General features: G+C 41.3%; 1 protein-coding gene and 1 long non-coding RNA gene across 2 annotated transcripts in view; both read right to left on the bottom strand.

Moving 5' to 3' along the window:
* Nucleotides 1-21,469, bottom strand: part of LOC105275101 — a 71,487-nt gene that overhangs the window by 2,677 nt on the left and 47,341 nt on the right. The gene's annotated exons all lie outside the window — the stretch shown is intronic.
* Nucleotides 13,491-14,977, bottom strand: LOC105275099. The gene is made up of 3 exons (XR_893175.3): nucleotides 14,221-14,977; nucleotides 13,878-14,112; nucleotides 13,491-13,790 (listed from the first exon to the last, which is right to left on the bottom strand). It is a non-coding gene; the product is annotated as an uncharacterized LOC105275099 (long non-coding RNA).

The following is a 21,469-nucleotide window of genomic DNA, read 5'->3' as shown; positions in this document are numbered from 1 at the left end:
GCGAAGCGGGCTGAAAACGAGCGTATGTGTCCGGGGCTCCAGTTTCGGAAAATATAACCTAACCTAATCAGGTTAGGTTAAGTTAGGTTAGGTTAGGTTAAGTTAAAGCAGAGAATACTTTGTATTTAACTGTTTGTGCTTTTGGTTAAAGTGAAGAATACTTTGTACTTATATTAAAAGAAACTATTCTATATATTAACAATTCACTGCTTTAAATGACTTTCCTTTCTTCGTTCATATACATATTCGTCGTTTATATCTTTCAATATTCAAAATAACTACTATATTTTCGAAACTTCTTTTGTTAATAACTTTTTCATAAACAACGATCGACGACTAAAACCTAGTGCGGGTTATTCGGGAAGGTGACCTTTGTAATATATGTCAATATCATGTTCTTGCTTCACGTGGAGAGCTAAAAATTCGTGCGAAATCATTAAACTTTTTTTGTTAATAACTTTTTAATAAACAACGAGCGACCGCTAAAACCTTTTGAAGGTCACTCAGGAGGGTGACTTCTATAATATATGTCACGGTCAAGGTTATCGGGGCTGGGTCCGTTATTGTATATATATATAATAATAATAATGCTGTTATGTCATATTGCATAAAAACGGTTTATTAATAAAATAATACAGTTTTCCATTACATTCTTATTCTACAGTAATGTATTATGTAAATTAAATGCTGCAAGTTTTTAATTAACATTTGATATATATATATATATATATATATATATATATATATATTAAATATACCTGTAAGAATCAGTTGTAGCCATAAACCAGATGACAATGAGTAATTGTTTTTCTTCTGATATTGTTTTTCTTCCAGCTGATGCATTATTGATAGCACGTAATCCAGGACCAATTGTTCGAAGCACGACTTCGAAGATTGCAGGAAATATTCTAAAATATAGAAATTCAAGTAATGAAAGCCAATAAAAGATCAAAAAATAAATTTGTGCTGATTTACACTGCTACTTTTCTGTAGTGTATTATTATTCATATTATTTATGATTTATATTATTTGGAAAAAAACTTGTTCTCTTTTTTCATAAAAGATATGTAGGGCTACCATATATATATCGAGCATATATCGAGTATAAGTAAGTCGGCGAAGCACCAGAGAGCGATGCGTCATGACGTGAGCCGCGAATGCATAGCGTCGCAGTGAGTAATTGTAAGATGAGACTGCGAGTGAAGGAGTGAGAGAGAGTGAGTGAATTCCAAAAAGCGTTTTATCTAATCGAGCGATGCGGATGTTATAAGATGATAAAGAAAGAGTTGCAGAGCCGAACGGCAGAATCGATGAGAGAAGAGTCTAGCGAGAGACCCCGTGAGAGTAAGACCGTGCGAGAACGGAGAATCGGTTGCGTGTGGTGTGACGAGTCTTTATCTTGTATTAACATATATATCATTTTTATATTTCATGTCTACAACGTATATTACAAAAACTATATACTGACATACACTTATATAATTTTGTGCATGGAATACCACAGATATAATTATTATTCACCGAAAATGTTCCTTAAATATTGTTCTGGAATAGTTTGGAATAACTCGTTCCACATAATCTGTCAGTTTTCCTGTAGTTATCATTTCTCCACGTGTTTCTTGATCCATTAATATGGAATACAATATTTCTAATTCTGTATTCCAAGCTATGTCTTCATCTTCGTCCTCATTGCTAGATCCACTGCTATCATTTTCTAAACAGGCGCTAACTATTACCATTAATAGTTCCTTATTAATTTCGATAGTATTCATATTATCCATATTGTTTTGCATGAAACGCATGAAACGTTATTCCGTTTCAAACACTGTATCTGCGCGAATATGGAAACGGAACGAAATCAATGCGCGCATCGCATTGGTTGTGAACTATGCGCTCAATGCGTGAAACGGAAGGCACCCTGTGGCCATTTCAATGTGCACTGCGGGGGTTGAAAAACAGACAAATAGAATTAGGAAACCTTTATAGGTGCGACCGGAGCGACCGTGCCAAGTTCTGAGAGAAAATGGTCCAGCGTAGTCAACCCCGGAGTTGAGAAACGGTCGCGAAGGAGTGACTCGTGAGGCTGGTAGTTGCCCCATGAGCTCCTTCGCAGCGGCGGCTCGGTATCGAGTGCAACGGATGCATCGTCGTGCGACTGCACTGACTGGGTTGCGATCGCCCAAAATCCAGAAACGCTGGCGGAGGACAGAGAGCATTACTTGTACGCCACCGTGTAGTGTTTGACGATGGGTGTCTTCAAGAAGAAGTCGAGTGAAGGTTGAGTCCCTAGGCAGAAGGATAGGATGCTTAGTGTCGGGATCAATAAGAGCGTTCCTCAGCCGCCCGCCAACTCGAAGCAATCCAGCTGCATCTACAAAGGGAGCGAGACGAATTAGCGAATGAGAATTTGAGATATGCCTCGAGATAAAGTTTCGATTTCAGAAGTAAAATAAGCCGATTGTATCTGTTTTAACCAGAACAATTTCGTGTCATTCAGCTCAGAAGACGTCATCATGTGAGGTAGAAAGCTTGTCGACGAGGATCGCCGAAAGTGAGTTATTGACCTTTTGAGTCACGCGGTGACCCTGATAAGGCGAGGGAGTCTGGAGTATCTTTCCACCAGATCCCAGACTTCGAGTGGTTGTGACACCGCGAGATTGGCTTGGCGCGGCCTTTCCTCGAGGTCGTATGCAGGCGTATGCGATGGACTTGACGGCCACGATGTCGAGGGCTAAGAGAGCCAGGCTGAGCCGTGCCACCACAATGAATGCTCGGCGAGCTCTCGTGGCGACAGACCGCGAGAGGCGCAATCCGCCGGATTGTCGATGCCTGGAACGTGATGCCATCGTACCGATGGACCTAGCTCTTGTATGAAGGCGACTCGGTTGGCAACGAACTCCTTCCACCGCGACGGATGTCCGTTGATCCACGTTAGCGCGGTGCTTGAATCAGTCAACAAGTGCAGCGGCGTAGTGTCTGGAATGAGCGCTGATCGAACTTGAGTGGTCAATCTTGCGAGGAGAACGGCGGCTGACAGCTCCAGTCGTGGAATCGTGATGGTCTTGAGAGGAGCTACTTTGCTTTTAGCCGCAACGAGAGAGACTCGAACTTCTCAGTTCTCGTTCAGTATGTGGAGATAAACGACTGCACCCAGAGCGTGTTGAGATGCGTCGGAAAATCCGTGTAACTCGACGGCTACGGCGCGCGAAGAATGGCCAAGCCATCGCTGAACGACGAAGGTGCGGGTGGAGCACTCTGTCTCGGACTCTTTCCAGCGCTTATTCGGAATTTCCGGTACCTCATCGTCTTATCCTATTTTGAGTCTCCACAAGTCGTGTATCAAGATTTTCGCCACGATTGTGATCGGGGTGATCAAGCCGAGAGGATCGTAAATTTGAGCGATTCTTGACAAGACACTGCGCTTTGTGATCCGGTCCGACGAGGATGAGAATTTCACTCAAATGGCCAGGATATCGTCCGATGGTCGCCATGCGAGTCAGAGAGCCCAGGAGAAATCGTCGGATCCTATTTCGCGAGATGAAGCTGTGCTTTGTCGGTCGGCTGGAATGTCCTCGAGCACTGCTGGTGCGTTGGATGTCCATTTGTGGAGCGGGAAGCCACCCGCCATGAGAAGTCAATCTAGTTGCAACACCTCTCTAGCAAGCGACATGGTTTCATCGCCGGACAACACGTCGTCGACGTACATGTCTTCAAGCACTACTTCAGAAGCGACCGGATAACTAGAACGCTCGTCGTGTGCTAGTTGCCGCAGGATTTCCAGCGAGAGATATGGAGAACATACGAGGTCATACGTGACGGTGTTCAGCTCGTATATTAAGGCCGTGCCAGCGAGGCTCCAAAGAATTCGTTGGTAGCTACGATCCTCTGGATGCACCCGGATCTGTCTGAACATTTTGGAGATATCGGCGGTGAAGACGTAGGCGTGTAATCTCCATCTGAGCAGTACGTCGAAGATTTCTTTTTGCAGCTCCGGCCCTACAAGAAGACAATCGTTGAGAGACAAGTTGTTAAATGTGCGACACAAACCGTTGAAGACTACGCGGAGTCAGTAGTGGAACTACTCTCTTTCAATACTCCGTGATGCGGCAGGAAAAACGTGTGCGAATCGGTAGGAGAATTCGGTGCCACTGGAGACATGTGGCCGAGATCTTCATATTCGCGTAGGAACTCCGTATACAAGCGAGACATTGTTGGATTTGCTGCCAACAACGTTGTAACGTGACCAGTGCGCGAATCGCGGCGTAGTACGACGATCCGAGAGCTGGCCTGGCATCGCGAAACGGGAGTCGCACCACGTATCGACCTGACGAGGTGCGAGTGTGCATCGCGAGGAAATATGTTCTACAACGTTCTTCTTCTGCGGTAAGTTTTTGCTTTTTACTGGACGGAATTTCGTCCTGAGCCCAGAATTTCACGAGTATGTCTTTCAGCTCGTCATCCGGAACTCCGTGGAAGGCGTGGTTCACTTGGCTCCCGGTAAAAGGTTGCGAAGAGTCGTCTGTGGGTCCAAAGATGATTCACCCCAGTCGAGTATGCTGCGCCGTGGGCTGTCCAGCGAGATCCGGCACGAGGGATGGTTGTAGCAGCGACCCGATTACGTCTGCGCCGAGAACGATGTCTACTTTGACTGGTTTTGCGAATGCAGGATCTGTGAGTCCGAGATTCCGGATATGACTCCATACGTCCGTCGAAAGTGGAGTCGCGGGAATGCGTCCCGTGAGCGTAGGCAAGACAGCGCTGAGGTTCAACTCGAATGCGGGTTCCACGCAAGAGCGGATACGGAGCGAGACAATTCCACGGGTTGAGCCGCGAGCCGAAGCCGAGGATCGGAATAGCTGCACTCTTTCGTGGAAGCCGCAGAAATTGTGCGAGAGACTCGCGAATGAACGAAAGTTCTGAACCACAATCTATCAGTACTCGCGCCGATACGGGTTCTCCGTGTTCTGATACAAGCTGCACTTGAGCCGTCGGCAGCAGCGTTGGAGATCGTACAGAGCCTAAATTCGAGGCAGCGTGTAACGACGTAGCCCCGCTTGCCTCAGATTTAGTGGTTGTCCCGGAAGCGCGATTTGTATCGTTTTCGACCGAGGTAGCCGCGTTGCTCGGAACGGGATTCGGAGTTCCGAGATGGATCAATGTATGATGCTGTCCCTGGCAGACACGGCATCGTTTCAGTATGCGGCATTCCGTCAGTTTATGCGAACCGAGACAGTTATAGCACAGGCGCTTGGCGTTAACAATCTCGCGGCGATTGGTGATGGATTTAGCCGCGAATCTTAGACATCGCGCGATATAATGCTCTTCGTTACAAAGTGCACATTTGCCGGAAGAGACAGTCACGGCGTTCGCACGAGCAGATGGCTTGGACTTGGTTCCTGTTTTTCCGATACGTGAAGCTCTGTCGGAGACGCACGGTGCGACCATTTTGAAGGCTCGAGTTCGTCCGTCCAAAAATTCCTCGAGTTTGGTAAAGGCAGCGGGTTCGGTGGTTGTTCCTTGCTGTAATTCCCACGCTTTGCGGGAGTCGGGGTCCAAATGGCTGACGACGAAGTAGACAAGAAAGTAATCCCAATGCTCGACTGGCGCATCGAGGGATCGCAGGTAGCCGAGAGCCTCGTTCACGGTAGCGAGTAATTCTTTAAGATCTTCCGCGGATTTCCGAGTCAAGGTTTTTATCCCGAACAAAGAATCAAGGCACGAACAGATAAGAACACGCTTGTTATCATAACGGGATACTAGAGTGTCCCAAGCTCGATTAAAATTGTCCTCGGTGGCAGCGATGTTCGCAATGCGACGAGCGGCTTCCCTGTTTACATGATTTTTTAAGTAATGTAGTTTTTCGACGAATGGAATGTCTGAGTTATTAATAATCATCGACTGGAATAAGTCCCGGAAAGACGACCAGGACTTGTAATCTCCCGAGAATTTAGGAAGCGAGATTTTGGGTAGCGCTCTAGCGACGGTGCTACGAGAGCCCGACATGGAGGTATCCAAAGAATCACTTACCGCGGAATCGGACGCCGGAGTCTTACTGTCTTTCGTAATTCTAAAAGTTCGTCTTTGTTGGAGAAATACGCTGTTTCACACACGTCGTAGAAATCCTTCGAGAAATAGTCGTGTGCGGATAGCTCATCGATGCACGCGGCGACGAGAGCGGAGTGAGACTTTTGAAAAGTCTTCCAGCGTCCTTCCAACACTTCGAGGCGAGTAGCAATTGTAAGCGGAGTAATTTTAACCTTACCGCTTTTCTTGAAGTTGTCTACCGTATGGCTGCTTCGGTGATGAAGATCTCGCTGCGTTTTGACGGTAGCTTCGAACTTCACCATGATAGGCATTGAACAGATCAGGTAGCTGGATGAACTGCGTTGAGCGATGAAGAGAAGACTGCTGGATGCACGTGCCCGAGGAGAAGATGTGGAGGTTGCACACTGGTATTCACTATCACTCGCGAGAGAGAAAACTGAGAAATTCGAGATATACCTGCGGTCTTTCTCAGCGAATCACGAGAGATGACCGTTTAGATTTAGAGAATGTATCTGTTGTGGAGTGTCGAAATCCGGCTCGAAGGACCAAAATTTTAATGTATAGAGAGTTTTGTGCTGAGTTCGTGTCTTTATTGTAAATTGCTAAAGGAATTTTGTGAAATGTAAGAGCTCGTTTCTGAATAAATTTTGAGTGCTTTATTTCGAAATTTTAGATGTCCGCTACCGCCTGACTGTATTGATCGGTTGCTCGGTACGAAGTGAGAACAATATTTTCCGGGTTCTTGATCATTGTCTTGACGAGAATCGCGGACAAGCAATTCGTGGGTTTTCGTGATTGGAGCGAGTTGAACAAACACCGAGAGCGCGACAATAACACGTCGATATTGCGGATCGAACCGTTGCTTTAAAGAGCGATAGCTCCTTATAGATCTATCGACCTATCGCTAGAAAAACAGGGCAAATATTGAAGCGCGATAACTTACGACGAATTATCGGAACACTGTCAAATGGCCGTCCAAGAAGTGTGCCCCTACTACATGTCCATTCACTAATCCACACCATACGTTAAAAGACCATTGATGTTGATGCGGTATTTGCCTAAGCCAGTGGGGATTCTGATTAGACCAATAACGGTAATCATAACGATTTACTTGGCCTCGGTTATTAAAATTAGCTTCATCCGAAAACAGTACGTATGAAAAAAAAATTGGCATCTTGATTCATTTGTTGACGGGCCCATTGACAAAAGTGAAATCTACGACAGTGGTCATTATCATTCAACTCTTGATGCAGGGTAATGCGATATGGATGGAATTTATCTCAAATATCGCGATGCAGATGAACGTGGCACATTATGAAGACGTTCAATTTGTCTGAGGCTTGTATTAGGATTTAATGTAGCAACTCCTAACACACCAATTTCAAGGAGAGATGAAACTTGACGTCGACGACGACGTCGTTTTACATGACCATCCTTTACTCTTTGAACACAACGTTTAATTGTTTTATGATCTGGGTGTCTTCTTCCTTGGTGTCGCTCTGCATAAATGCGTGATGCCTGTCGAAAATTACCACCACTTGCTCCTAAGCAAAGGGCCATGTCTACAATTTCTTCGGAAAGAAAATCGGGCATTATAAAACTAATCAGAAATACAATTGTGGGAATGACCAAAATACAAAAATAAGATGTATCAGTGAGAGAAAGTGCACTAGGCGAATAGTAATATTTAGCGCCCTATGTCGATAAGAAATTCGTACTAGTAGCTCGGTGTACAGACGGGATCGTGTGATTACATAGGCTGTGCGCATATGCGTAAAATAGAACGCAGCCATAAACATCGCCTGTCGCTGTATGTTTGGTATGTGAGGAATCACATACACAAGTCACACGGAGACATTAACGCCGGCGTGCGTACACCGCGGAGAGGTTGAAGTACTGTCTATTGTCTCTTATTAGTAAACACTGTGAATTTCATTTCGAGCTACTAGTACTAGTACTGCTTAACACCCACCCCCACCCCCACACTCAAAATCGGCCCTTTTTAAGGCCATTATGATGTACAAATCCAACCGAGCAACCTCCTCGCGGAGTACATCGGGTAATGCGAATACCGGCGGTATGTCAACATTGAAGCTTCATATCTTTGGAACTGCTTGGGCAAAAAACAAAAGTAGGTAGTGTTTTGAAAACGTCTCGACAAGAGCTACAAGAATATGCAATAAAAAAGGGAGGGTTCCATTTAAGAAAACATCGATTACATTGACCTGACCTTGAAAAGGTCACTCAAGGTCAAGTACATATTTTCATCAGGTGGTCCCCTTCAAACGATACAACTTTTGTTCGAAACATTTTTCCGTATCTTCCATATTTTTCGAGATTTTTGCCTGCGGCATTTAAAATGGGACATCCTGTATAAGTATGTATAAATAAATAACATATCATATTAATCATCGCTTTTGTCATCGGTATAATATTTGTGTGCATGTAGAAAGATACAAATCGAAAACGATGAGTAATATCATATGTTCTTTACGTATATGAGGGCTGTATGATAAGTACTCGTGTTAGGGAAGGAAACGCATTTTTTTTACTTTTGTTTTATTTATTTCTCAACATAGTCTCCTTTCAGCTCGATACACTTAGTCCAGCGATATTCCAACTTTTTTAAGCCATCCAAAAAATATGATTTGTCGAACTCCGCAAAATAAGCCTCTGTTTCGGCGATGACTTCCTCGTTTGACGTGAACCGCTTTCCGCCAAGCCATTTTTTCATGTTTGGAAACAAAAAGAAATCGCATGGGACCAAATGTGGAGAATAGGGTGGATGAGGCAATTCGTAGCATAATTCGACCAGTTTTGCTATAGCGATTGTGGACGAGTGAGCTGGTGCGTTATCATGGTGAAAGAGCACTTTTTTCTTCGCCAAATGAAGCCGTTTTTTTTATCAATTCAGCGCTGAATCGGCCCAATAAATCAACATAGTAGTGCCCCGTGTCCTTCCCTTCTCCAAATAGTCGGTGAAGATGATGCCTCGCGAATCCCAAAAAAAGGTGACCATGACCTTTCCGGTCGGTGGAACCGCTTTCACCTTCTTTGGAGCAGGTTCGCTGCGTGAAGTCCATTGTTTTGACTGTTCTTTCATTTCTGGCGTGTAATGATGGATCCATGTTTCGTCAACAGTTACGAAACGCCGCAGAAACTCTTTCGGAATGCGCTTAAGGGGGCATATACACCTAGGAAGGTAAAAAAAATCGATTTTTGGATTTTTACATATTCATAATGTTTAATATTTCGAGAATGTCTTGTGCAAATTTCAGGTCAAAATTCCAAAAAATGACGAAGTTATTGCCTTGACCGTACATTGTTGGCGCGCCGCTGAGATGTTGTGGTTGGACCACGGCCCGTCCCTTCGGTTTCGTGTCTAGGTTTTTTGTGTTCTTCGGTATAACGGTATTGTATTGTCCCGCTGTAGCCTGTTTAGGCAACAGGAATGAAAGTTTTAATAATATAATTTGGAAAATAGACTCAAAAACAATGCACAGCGGTGCTATTATAGTAGAAATTGCTGCATACATAGCTGCTTGCATATTCAACAATGGTATGATTTCAATATTACAAATAATGAACATTATGGGCATCTCGGACCGAACGCACACCAGTATGCTGCGCGCGAAGATGATCGCCGCATAGCGCAAGCCGAGGCATGCGCGCAGGAACAGATGAAAGAAGCGCGAATACGTCGCCGACAACAAAATTTAGACGATATTGACATCGCATCTACTGCAGAGGACTTATATTATGGGCCTGGAATTGACGACTCTGTGCAAGTTAACAAACTTTCATGTTTTATTAACAAAAATATATGTTGAATATTCAAACGCGTTTTTTTCGAAACGACATTTTTCAAACTGATTCCAGAAATATCTCGAAAACCACTGAACCGATTTGTTTGAAATTTATAGGGGTTATTCTGCACATAATTATCTATCGCGTATCGTAGGGGTTTTTTTAGGACTCATAGTTTTTTTGGGAGAGTGAGAAAACGAACTGATTTTGTCTTAAGAATCGCTATGTTAAATTTAAACACCCACCATTTTGTCAAAAATCGATATTTTTGAAATCGGCTACGATACGCCAAAACTATTGTTATATATTTTTAATATTCTATGTCATTTTTTTGTTTCGGTTGATTTTTGACGAAGGTACATCTGGTACCGTTTTGGATGATTTTTTCTGGACTGCCTCTTCACGACGCCATATCTCCAACATTTTGCAATAATTTCTAATAAAAAAATCATGAAGCTTCTTCAAAGTGTATATTTTTAACTAAAAAAAACCACAATTCGATAACTCCAACAGTTTCCCAGAAAAATTCCAGAAAATTACCATATTTTCGGCCTCCTAGGTGTATATGCCCCCTTAAACATGTCCAAACAGTGCTCCGAAGTTGTCATGCGATTCCGTTTTTGCTCCACTGTGAGCAAACGCGGTACCCATCTCGCCGATAGCTTTCTCATGCCCAATTTTTTGTGATATTGTGTACGCGTTCAATTGAGATGTTTACAATGTCAGCAATCTCTTTGATCTTCACCCGGCGGTCTGCTAACACAATATCATGGATTTTGTTGACCATATCTTCCGTAGTCACCTCAATCGGACGGCTTGGGCGCTCTTCATCAAAAACGGATGTTCGGCCACGCTTGAATTCATTAAACCAATATCTAATGGTAGTCATCGAAGGTGCATGGTCCTTATAAACAGCATCCAAATTCACTTTGATTTCCTCACACGTCTTCCCATCCAAAAAAAGGAATCGAATCACTGACCAATATTGCTCTTTTTCCATGGTTGCAAACAAACACGAACTTGCCCACTTTCAACAGCTATCAAAACAAAACTACTCGATAAATGTTTAGTATTGTTACTATAATTCGTTTGTACCGTTTGTCTGCGTGTAACTCGCGCAGCGCGCCCGCAAGCGATTCGGGCATTTTCGGCCCGCCTCGGCTTAATTCGTTCGCCGTCGCGGTTCGCGAAGCTGTCGTCTTTTTGTTTTCGAGTCTAGTCCTTCGTTGCTGTGCCGTAAAAAGAGCACGATAACCTGTACGAGGTGATAAAGTGTTACGAGACGCATTGTATTCGGAAGAAGACTGTAAGGAAGGCTGCTATCGCCCGAAGGGATTCTTGGCTGTTCAATAAACAATTAATCAAATTAGAGAAGCAAGTTTCTCGACCACGCCGATCGCGAAAGACTCACGCCGCAGATCACCGCGTGGAGGCTTGCAAAGCCGTCATAACAATAAATCTGTCTGAAATTTTGACAGGTATTGTTCGAAAGATGGCGTTAAACGATGGTATACAGATTTTGCGTCAGTGGCGCTATCAGTCGTTAAACACGGATACTTATCATACAGCCCTCGTATATATGTATGTACAGTCTGTTCAACAAGGAAGTGTCGGTCATTATTTCGAAGAAAATCACCGCAGCGCCATCTGCTTTAGACTGTTTGAATCTTCAATCGATGCTCTTTTGCACAGTGTGTAGTAAACTAGTGCCTGCAGTTATCGTTAAGTTTAAGTTGTGTTTTCCAAAATGAGTGCGAAATATTTAAAACGCTATGGATTGGCCTGTATCGTCTCCGGATGCAAATCCGATTGAAAATGTTTGGTCCTTCATTAAAATGAAGCTTAGAGAAAAGCCAATTTTCACACTGAAGCAGCTATCATACAGGATTAGAAAAATATGGTGCTCTCTACCACTCCAATATGCTGAAAACCTGAAACCTGTTGAAAGTATGGCCGTAATTACGTAATTAAATGACGGCGATTGGATCAGCTATTAGGTAACTGTGCATTAGCAAATAACAACTATTTTTATTTTAAAGAAGCAACTTAACTCTAACATTTCTTGATTTCAAATTATGGCCGACACTTTCTTCTTGAACAGAGTGTATATGTAATCAAATTTAGTTTTCCGTAATAGTTTAGTAAACAAATCTACTATTTGTTTGTCACTCTGGCAAAATTCTACACTTAGTATTTTCTCTTTTAGTTTTTCGTGTATGAAATGGTATCTCACATCAATATGTTTCGATCTTCTATAGATTACATCGTTTTTTACAAGTTTTATCGCGCTCTGATTATCTATTTTCAAGTTCGCTTTTACCGTTTCATTCAACAATTCTTCGATCAATGATCTCAATTACAATTTCTTTACAACATTCGGCAGCCGCAATATATTCTGCTTCCGTACTTGATGTCGCTACTAATAAGCTTTTTTAATCTTTTTACATCTACATCCTTAAGGTAGCTGACAAGGAGACCTTACGACGTGGTACCAATCGATTTTGATATAATTCGTTGTAGCGATAGGTCGTCATACACAGTAATAGAGGGTGAACGGATAAGATGCAACACTCAAGCGTTTGCGAGTAATTGCGGTTTACAAATTGCGAGCGCATTATAGCGCGGCATAAGCAGTTGGCATAGAAAATTTCGTTGAAGAGTGCGTGGCGCAGCAGCCAGCATTCGGGACTCGTAGCGTCGACGTTGATGGTTCGAGTTCCGATGAGTGTTTTATTTTCAAAAAACGTTTTTTTATAGGAAAATACAATTATTACACCAAATAAATGTACATTACACGTATCAACCCACACAGCACACTTTATCTGAGAGATATCCCATAGATATCATTTTGGGATATCGCAATAGCCATAAGATATCCCAAGATGATCTCATTGTCAGTTATCTGTGGGATGTACAAAATATGCACAAGTGTCCGCCTAAAATCCGCCTAGGGGATATCCTACAGATATCGCAGACGATCCAGAGGATGTCCGAGTGATGCTATGAGATATCCTATACAGCACAAAAGTTCGAGAGACATCGAAGGGATGTCTTAAGGACATTTTATATCCTGTGGACATCCCTTCGACGTCCTTCGGACTTTTGTTTTGCTGTATGAGATGTAGCATTCAATATCGTATGTATAGATATTCCACATAGCACAGAGAGTTCAAAAAGAATTCATTTGTATGTCACAAATGCTAAGTTCATTTTCAGAAGCAAAAAGAATAGAAAAAATGTTATGGAGCGTAAAAGAATTATTTTTGCATCTGAAAATTAACTCACAATTTGTGACATACAAGTGAATTTTTTTATCTCTCTGTGCTATCTGGGATATCTAATATCTACGATATTGAATGCTACATAATAATACATTTCTGGCATTTCATAAAATAAAGAAGGGGATGATGATATATGAAAGAAGTTTACATTGCAGAATAAATGTTTATTTATATAATCAGTCTTTCAATGTAAAAATCGGCTGTAGAAGTATATATTAATCTTATATAATAGTAACAAATCTCTTTAAAAAAACATAAAGTTTACAATAACATAACTTTTCATTTATAAAAGGAAACTTTATAAACTTTATAAACATAACTCTTAACAGTACCTCTTAAAATTATTACAAGTTAATTTAATTACAAATTTCTAAGTGTTAAAAGTAAATAAAAAATTCTTGTAAGTTCTTGCAGCACAAAGAAAAACTTTAAACACATACCTCCGATATGACACGAAACATAAACATAATACAAAAAGTAATAAAATACGAAATAATACGAAAAGTAATAAAAGTAATATTGTTTATGGTCTTGCTGCTTCCTCATTGTCATTGTTCGAATGTCTTATGTATCTTTCTTTGGCATGTCTTAGCCAGTCTATAATACACTTTTTTATTCCCAGTAGAGTTGCATCATTATGCAACTGTATTATAATTGCTGAAAAATAAAATAATATCATTGTTTTATACTTTACTGAAAAAAACTGGATGATGTATATCTTTTTCAATTATATGTTAAACTTACACTCTACAATTTTGCGAAATGGTGATAATAATTGTTGCGGTTTAGAAGATGGTAGTGTTATAATTGTTCAACAAATAGTACAACATGTGCAGTTGAATGATTTTGTGATAATAGGAAAGAAGTTTGTACGAAAAACATATTTTTACACTACTCCTTGCACATCTAGTTTACTAGACACGTATGTCGTTTCAGAAATCGGAATCAGCGTTATCGCAAACTAGAATGTGGCTATTGTCTAAAGTAAAACGAAAATTTTTTAAAATACCATGTGGAAATGATAAATACGTTATCGTACCATTACTGCACAATGAAAATGATTAATTAATGATTGATTAAAGCTCACCTGTAACTTAACCTCGCTGCGAATTGTATAATATTGTTATCATTCAATTATTCACTTCACTTATTTCGCTTTCTCTCTCTCTCATACACACATACATCACGTACGCACATCACATACTTATTCTCTCTTACTCATTTAAATAATTCACTCCTGTACTCGATCACTCTCTCGCTGACTGTCAATCCCTTGTTCTTTCACTCGATCTATAACCATAACCTACAAAGGTCTAGATCATAGATCTTATATACCTGGATAGGCCTTTCCCTGTAGAGAGAAAGAGTGAGAACATGTCCATTCATCGTCCATCCTTCACTTTACAGTATACGAAACGCATGCGCGAAATGATGTATTAAAAATGGCCAACAGTTTGATTTCACGTATGTATCATGAATGTAACTTATAAAAGTGATTTATTCATTTGTTACGTCCAGAGCTCTATAAGCTCGAGGAAGGGCGCAACCAGACGTCACTTGAGGTTCTTTGGCACTTAGCCGCAGAGCCTCTAGTCGATCCGACCAATACACTCCGTTGTTTCTGGGTCAACGACCAAGGTCGATTTTACCCGTACAATTGAAACGGTCAGCTTGTCGGTCCCTTTTAGGTAAGGGAAATGAATCCCTATTACCAGGGATTGGACCCGTACGATTCGTTGCGAAAGGGAGAGATGGATACGAGGTGAATTGCAAATAAATTATTTCTCCTTTTTTATGAAGTATATAACATTATTTATTTCTAAATTTTCTTTGGAATTAACATTATAAATTTGGGTTAATTTTGATTAATAATTAAAACCTTAATTCAATTGAATTAAACACTAATTTGTATGTGTATATAAATGTGTAACTAAATTCTACGCGTTATGAGGAATAAATGATGGGTGGTTAATGAGAAAGGTTTGGATATATGATGCAGGGATCAATACAGGGTGTTCCCTGTTGCGAGTTATTAGAGGGATTACCGTGCTAGGTGATATATTGGTGATAGCACTCCTGAGAGCGGTTAAATCTATCGGTTCGGGACCAAGGACGAAAGCAAAAGGAGGAAGGGGAAGAGTGAATGAAGGGAAAGAATCTAAGATGCGCTCTCGCAGGGCTTCGAGCCCAGTCTCGTAGAGCTCTCTTAGTTCACCGAAGGAAGGGAAGGAAACGTCGATGATATCGTCAGGTAACGGGATGGGAGATACTGGTGGAGGTTCCGGGTATTCTTCGTGATCAGCTAGAAGGAGGTAGCGGTCGAATTCGGAAGGAGATGGGATGGGAGAATACCATTCAGGCAATACTTCTGGAAGAGTATCAATGGTGTATTGGAGAGGAGAGGGTGATTCGAAATATGATGACAAAGGTGAGTGCACAATTCCGCAGACAGTGCAGACGTTATCCGGGAGACGCGGTGTAAATTGAACTAAATTATTGGGTTGTTCGGAAAGTAATTTCGTTTTTCACAAAGCGATGTCGTTAGTCGCGTTCCTCGATACTTAACGGGGCAAATTCGTTTTATATTTTGACAACTGACATTTCAGACGTCATTTAGTATCTTATTGTGTTGCGATCTGTCAAGTAATTTTTGTTTGGCATCACATCAAACATGGAAAATCAAAGTGAGCATTTTCGTAATATTTTTGCTTTTTTACTACCGAAAGGGTAAAAATGCAGTGCAAGCGAGAATAAAATTGTGTGCCGTGTACGGAGAAGATGTATTGAGTGAACGTCAGTGTCAGAATTGGTTTTCGAAATTTCGTACTGGAAATTTCGATTTGAAAGATGTACCACGTTCAGGTCGGCCAATTAAAGCTGATGACGAGAAAATAAAGGCTCTGGTGGATGCAAACCGTCGCATAACAACACGCGAAATTGCTGAAAAGTTAAATTTATCGAATTCGACCGTTTACGATCATTTGAAACGCCTTGGATTCGTTTCAAAGCTCGATATTTGGGTTCCACACAATTTAAAGGAAATTGACTTGATTCGACGCATTACCATCTGCGATTCATCGTTGAAACGTGAAGAAAATGAACCATTTTTGAAGCGAATCATAACTGGAGATGAAAAATGGATTGTTTACAACAATGTTAAGCAAAAACGATCATGGTCCAGGCAAGATGAACCTGCTCAATCGACATCCAAGGCAGATATTCATCAAAAGAAGATCATGCTTTCTGTATGGTAAGATTGGAAGGGAATCGTATTTTTCGAGCTACTACCAAGCAACCAGACGATTGATTCGAAAGTGTGTTGTCGTCAGCTGGATGAATTGGATGCTGCCATCAAGCAGAAGCGATCAGAATTGGCGAATAGGAAAGGTGTCGTATTCCATCACGACAATGCCAGACCACACACAAGTTTGGTCACTCGCCAGAAGCTTTTACAGCTTGGATGGGATGTGCTACCACACTCACCATACTCTCCTGATCTGGCACCATCCGACTACCATTTGTTCCGGTCTCTACAAAATTCTTTGAACAATGTAAACTTCGATTCAAATGAAGGCGTCAAAAATCACTTGCTTCAATTTTTTGTCAATAAGGAGAAGGACTTCTATGAGCGTGGAATCTTAAAGTTGCCAGAAAGATGGCGAAAGGTAGTGGAACAAAATGGCCAACACATCACTGAATAAAATTTATTCTAAATATGAAAAAACCGCCTTTCATTTTTCCTTGAAAAAGCGAAATAACTTTCCGAACAACCCAATATCTTGCGCGTGATAAGCCTCTGATGTTTCAGGGGAAGCTGCCCCTTGGTTGTTCGTAAAATGTTCCGACAGCGAAGTTGCGTCTCCGCAGTTTAAATGAGGCACTTTAAAAAAAAAGGGGAGAAGGGAAGATAAAAACTTTTGCTCGCTATATAATAACTGAGAGTAGTAATCGGTGAAGAGGGAACCGTGGAGAGACTAAGAGTGGAAAAAGTAAAATCTGACTGCCGGTTTCGCTTACTTGTTCGCTGCAGGTACAATCTTCGGATGAGGTTGGAAAAATCGGCTCCGCCCTGAGAGTCAACCCGTCCGGAGGATCTTCCGTTACAGTGACACTGATTCTAATTGTCACGGCTTTCCGGACAGAAACGGGCTACTGGATCCAGACGAAGAGTTTAATAATTCGGATTGACGCGGCTTTCCGTGGTCGGAAGCGAAACTTTTCGGTCAGAGTAACGTACTACTGGATCCAGAAGAAGTGCAAAGAGAGCCTCCGGAGCGGATCACTCCCTTTATATAGGGCTAAAAGGCTTAGGGTGGGATATTTTTGATTCTGGGAATTGTTTTTTTTCATGAACCAGCGTCCTCGTTGTTTTAATAATTATTACTGCATCGTTGGACAGTTTTATGATAATTATTTTCGGGAAATCAAGTGCGGTGCTTGTGAAGACCACCCTGTGACACCCCGAATATGACAGTTCAGGCGTTAGTTACGTTAATTTGGATTTATTTATAACGAGTAACTGGTTCATGTGTGGCCATGAGTGCTCTAATTCTCGGTATTAAAGTTAGTCGAATAAATTTATGGCCTTCTTACGGGTGACACTTTTTAAGTGCCGCCTCTATTTTTCCCAGATTTGGAGCATTCTTCGTAGCTAAATATGCCTCATCTTTTAAGTGTTCCGGCGGTGTACAGGCGCCTCGTCTCTTGCCCCCCTTTGGTTCAAGTGGTTTCGTCATTCGTTTAGACATTTTTACGGTGGACACGTGGCCCCCCTGTACACCGCGTCCGCACTTATCGCCGCGTGTATAGAGATTCATTCAACTATTTAGATTTTCCTCGAAATGTATTATTCCTTCTGGGAGCAAGGAACCGTGGAGTCTACTGGACGTAACACATTTATCGATAAAATGACGATAAGATGTAAAGTATGCGGCAGATATATTGGAAAAAAAATGACAATACTTCTTTTCATTCGTAAGTACACACTTATAATAAACGGTTATGGTTAAAAATGTGATAAAAGTAATTGAAAATATTTAGACGTATATAAAGGATATGTATCTGCTTTGTGCTATAATCGGATTTAGAATAAGTAAAGTAAAAAATTCAGTTAATAAAGTTGTTTTCACTGAAATTATTACAGGTCACTCTCAGGGCCAAGATTTTTATTGTAATCACAGAAATCAGCTCATAAATCTTATTGTTTCTACTTACATAGACATAAGATTTCATCACATAGCACGTGAAAATAACGAAAAGCCAAATAAAATACGTACAAAATTAACTAAATTAATTTTATTTTCTCATGACTGATTCCTTGTAAAATCATCCCACAAAGTTTGATGTAAAAGTACGTACTACTATACGTTTATAGATACTATAAGTTAGAAATAGTATTTATATTATATTAATATTGTTTATATTATACTACTAAATAACATGCTAATGATATTTGCTATTATTTCTTTTCTCAATCATACATTAATTTTTATATCTTCTCTTGTTTCCTTTTCCCGGAAAAATAATTCCTTCCTTCTTACATCCCTATAAAATATCTCCAGGTATTCCACTTTCAATTTCCTTAATTCTGAAGTTTTATAATTATCTGTTTGTTTAATAACCGTAAAAGTCCTTGCCGCTTGATTTTTTATTATACTTGTTTTATTTATATTCTTTAATATATCATTTGATTATATTTCTAATGCTTCATCAGATATTACGTTCCTGCGCCTCCGCGCTTGCGCAGTCTTTCCTTTTCCAATAGGACAGAAAATATATTGCTCTCTCGCTCTGGCATCTCGGTCCCCGATTTTCATCAACAAGGCCTATCCAGGTATATAAGATCTATTTTTTTATTGGACAAAAAGGGGGGGGCCTTGGCAGCGCCATCCGGCCAGCTGGTGAACTACAAAGTCATTACAACGCCGATAATAGAGGTTTCTGCGTGCCTTAAACGCAGTAAAGTTTAAATGAAAAAAGGCACTAATAAGTAACATAATTAGAATTTAAGTACAAAGTAATGCTTAGAGTAAAGTAAGCGAAACAAAGCAAATTTAACAGAAATAGACTTTGGACATGTTTTTCGCAGTCGCGGCTACGACGCCCCTTACGTACCATAACTATAAATTAACATATTGCTTAAATTAATAGTCGCATAAATACTTTGGTCATTCTAGAATAACTTTCTAGCATGTATGTGTAACACTTAAGATTCATAATTATTATAAGCGTAACATTGGCTTAAACGTGAACAATTGCACGAATATGATGGCGCTGTTGGCAATTTCCTGAAGATTGAACATGTTATGATCGAGCCAAGCTCGATTAACGAAGGCCTTATTATTTCGCGATAACATACGACTAGTTTGTTCCTTTCCTTAGCCTAAAGTCGCAACTGCCCCTTTTAGTCGCCTCTTACGACAAGCAGGGGATACTGTGGGGGTATTCTAGCCCGCCCGCCACACGAGCAAACTACTGGTTAACGTTTGTTATATACGGCATGGGATAGATTCAATAAATTGCGCCATCGCAGCATATAAGATCTATTTTTTTTTTATTGAATATATGAAGGGGTACAGCCAGGAGGAACAAGCCTATTAATAGAAAGGCTAGACCGGTTCTAATCCACTTTTGGGGAGGGGGTAAGATCGGTCCCAACCCAGGTCGGTTCTGGGTCGGCGGGGGTCCTAACCCGAGGGAGGGGGTAAGATCGGTCCCAACCCACTTCGGTTCTGGGCCGGCGGTGGTCCAAACCCGAGGGAGGGTGAGAGTGAGGGGGTATGACGTTACGAAGGGTATGTTTTATTACCCTGTGGCACTTTCTATCTTTATTCTAGGAATTATTGTTTAAGATTATGTTCATGACCATGCGGTACTTTTGCTATTGAAGCGCAGACACTCGGCTGCTGGAATGTTTAACTCTGATTTTAATATATCGTAAGATAACGTTCAGCGGATAAGCTATGTGTAGTATAACATTTAAACTTTATTGTAACCTGCGTGGTTCAGGTGATTGAGTGAGTGGTCATATGGGTGGCCCGCCCCAGGTTCGATCCCGACATAGGTAAGTTATTTTACATTATATCTTAACAATCTCTTATAATAATAATATGAACATATTCTTATACGACTGCATTCTTTCAGGACTTTTTTTGCTCGGATGTACGTTCTGACATCCTACTGGCGCCAGCCGCGAAAATTGTCTAGACGTTTATCGCGATTCGCGATTGATTGAGTTCATAGCGAATCTCATCGAACATGAACGCTATGCAATTGTTCTCCAATACAGCACGCTTATTCGCTGTGGGGTTTTTTATCGTTAATTTACCCTCGACGTATAGAAAACTCTCACATGGTAACGTATACAAATCTTGATGTTGTATAGGTATTCGTATCTCATCGCTGTATCCAAACGTTGTGTTGGCATACGGATTGTACGTGTGAGTCTCGATTTTGACGGTGCGATCGTCAAAGATCGGTTTGCCCCTGATGTTGAGAATCTCTATCATTTTAGATATTTCGTACTGCGAAACCCAAAGATCTCAAAAATGCAACGTTCGATGCGGTGAGCTTCCTTCTTTTATCAAGTTGTCGAGTTGTATTATTATCACGCGATACCGTAACAGCAATTGACTTCTTCGGAAAAATATTACCTCTCACAAAATTGTCGTTTAACACGAGCATCACCAACGCTCCCACGTTCTGTTACTCTTGCCGCCGCCGCACGTGTAATCTGACGGTAATCTCCTCACCGCGAAAATCGAGTAGTCGTCCCTCTTGATCTACAACGCGTATCGTTAGCTCCGTAAAGCTCTTGACGATGATCGGAAGGTAAATGATCTGCGCAGGTGTTTCTGATATCTTATATCCTGGTGTCACCCTCGGCGAGAATTCATGTATCGTGTGCACGCGTCTGCCATTGCTGTATGCACCGGCAGTCACGCTGCATTCCACACGAATAATGTTTACATTCATTATTTTTATCGGTACATCCGATTCGTACCATTTTCCAGGTTGTAAGATACGATTCGCAGAGAATCCTAGCAGTGATCCTATGTTGTTAGGCTTGCTGAAATTCACTCTGTATGCGCACTTGATTTCACTCTTCATCGTGCTGTGATTAGCGCGCAGTACTCTCGAATAATCCTCATCATTGTCATCCTCTCGTTTCGTCAGATGCGTGACGCTGCGCCGTACACCATCGACGGGACGTTTCATACGTTGCGAGTGTATGAGCGTGCGTTTTAGATATTGGTTTATGATGTTCAATTCATATGATCCGTCGGGAATCGTAATCTCCTTATCATCATCACCATAGTAGAATTTATTGTTCGAAG

The sequence above is a fragment of the Ooceraea biroi genome, chromosome 4, assembly GCF_003672135.1.
Source record: "Ooceraea biroi isolate clonal line C1 chromosome 4, Obir_v5.4, whole genome shotgun sequence".
NCBI classification, from domain to species: Eukaryota; Metazoa; Arthropoda; class Insecta; order Hymenoptera; family Formicidae; genus Ooceraea; species Ooceraea biroi.
This window is presented reverse-complemented; position numbering and strand designations above follow the sequence as displayed.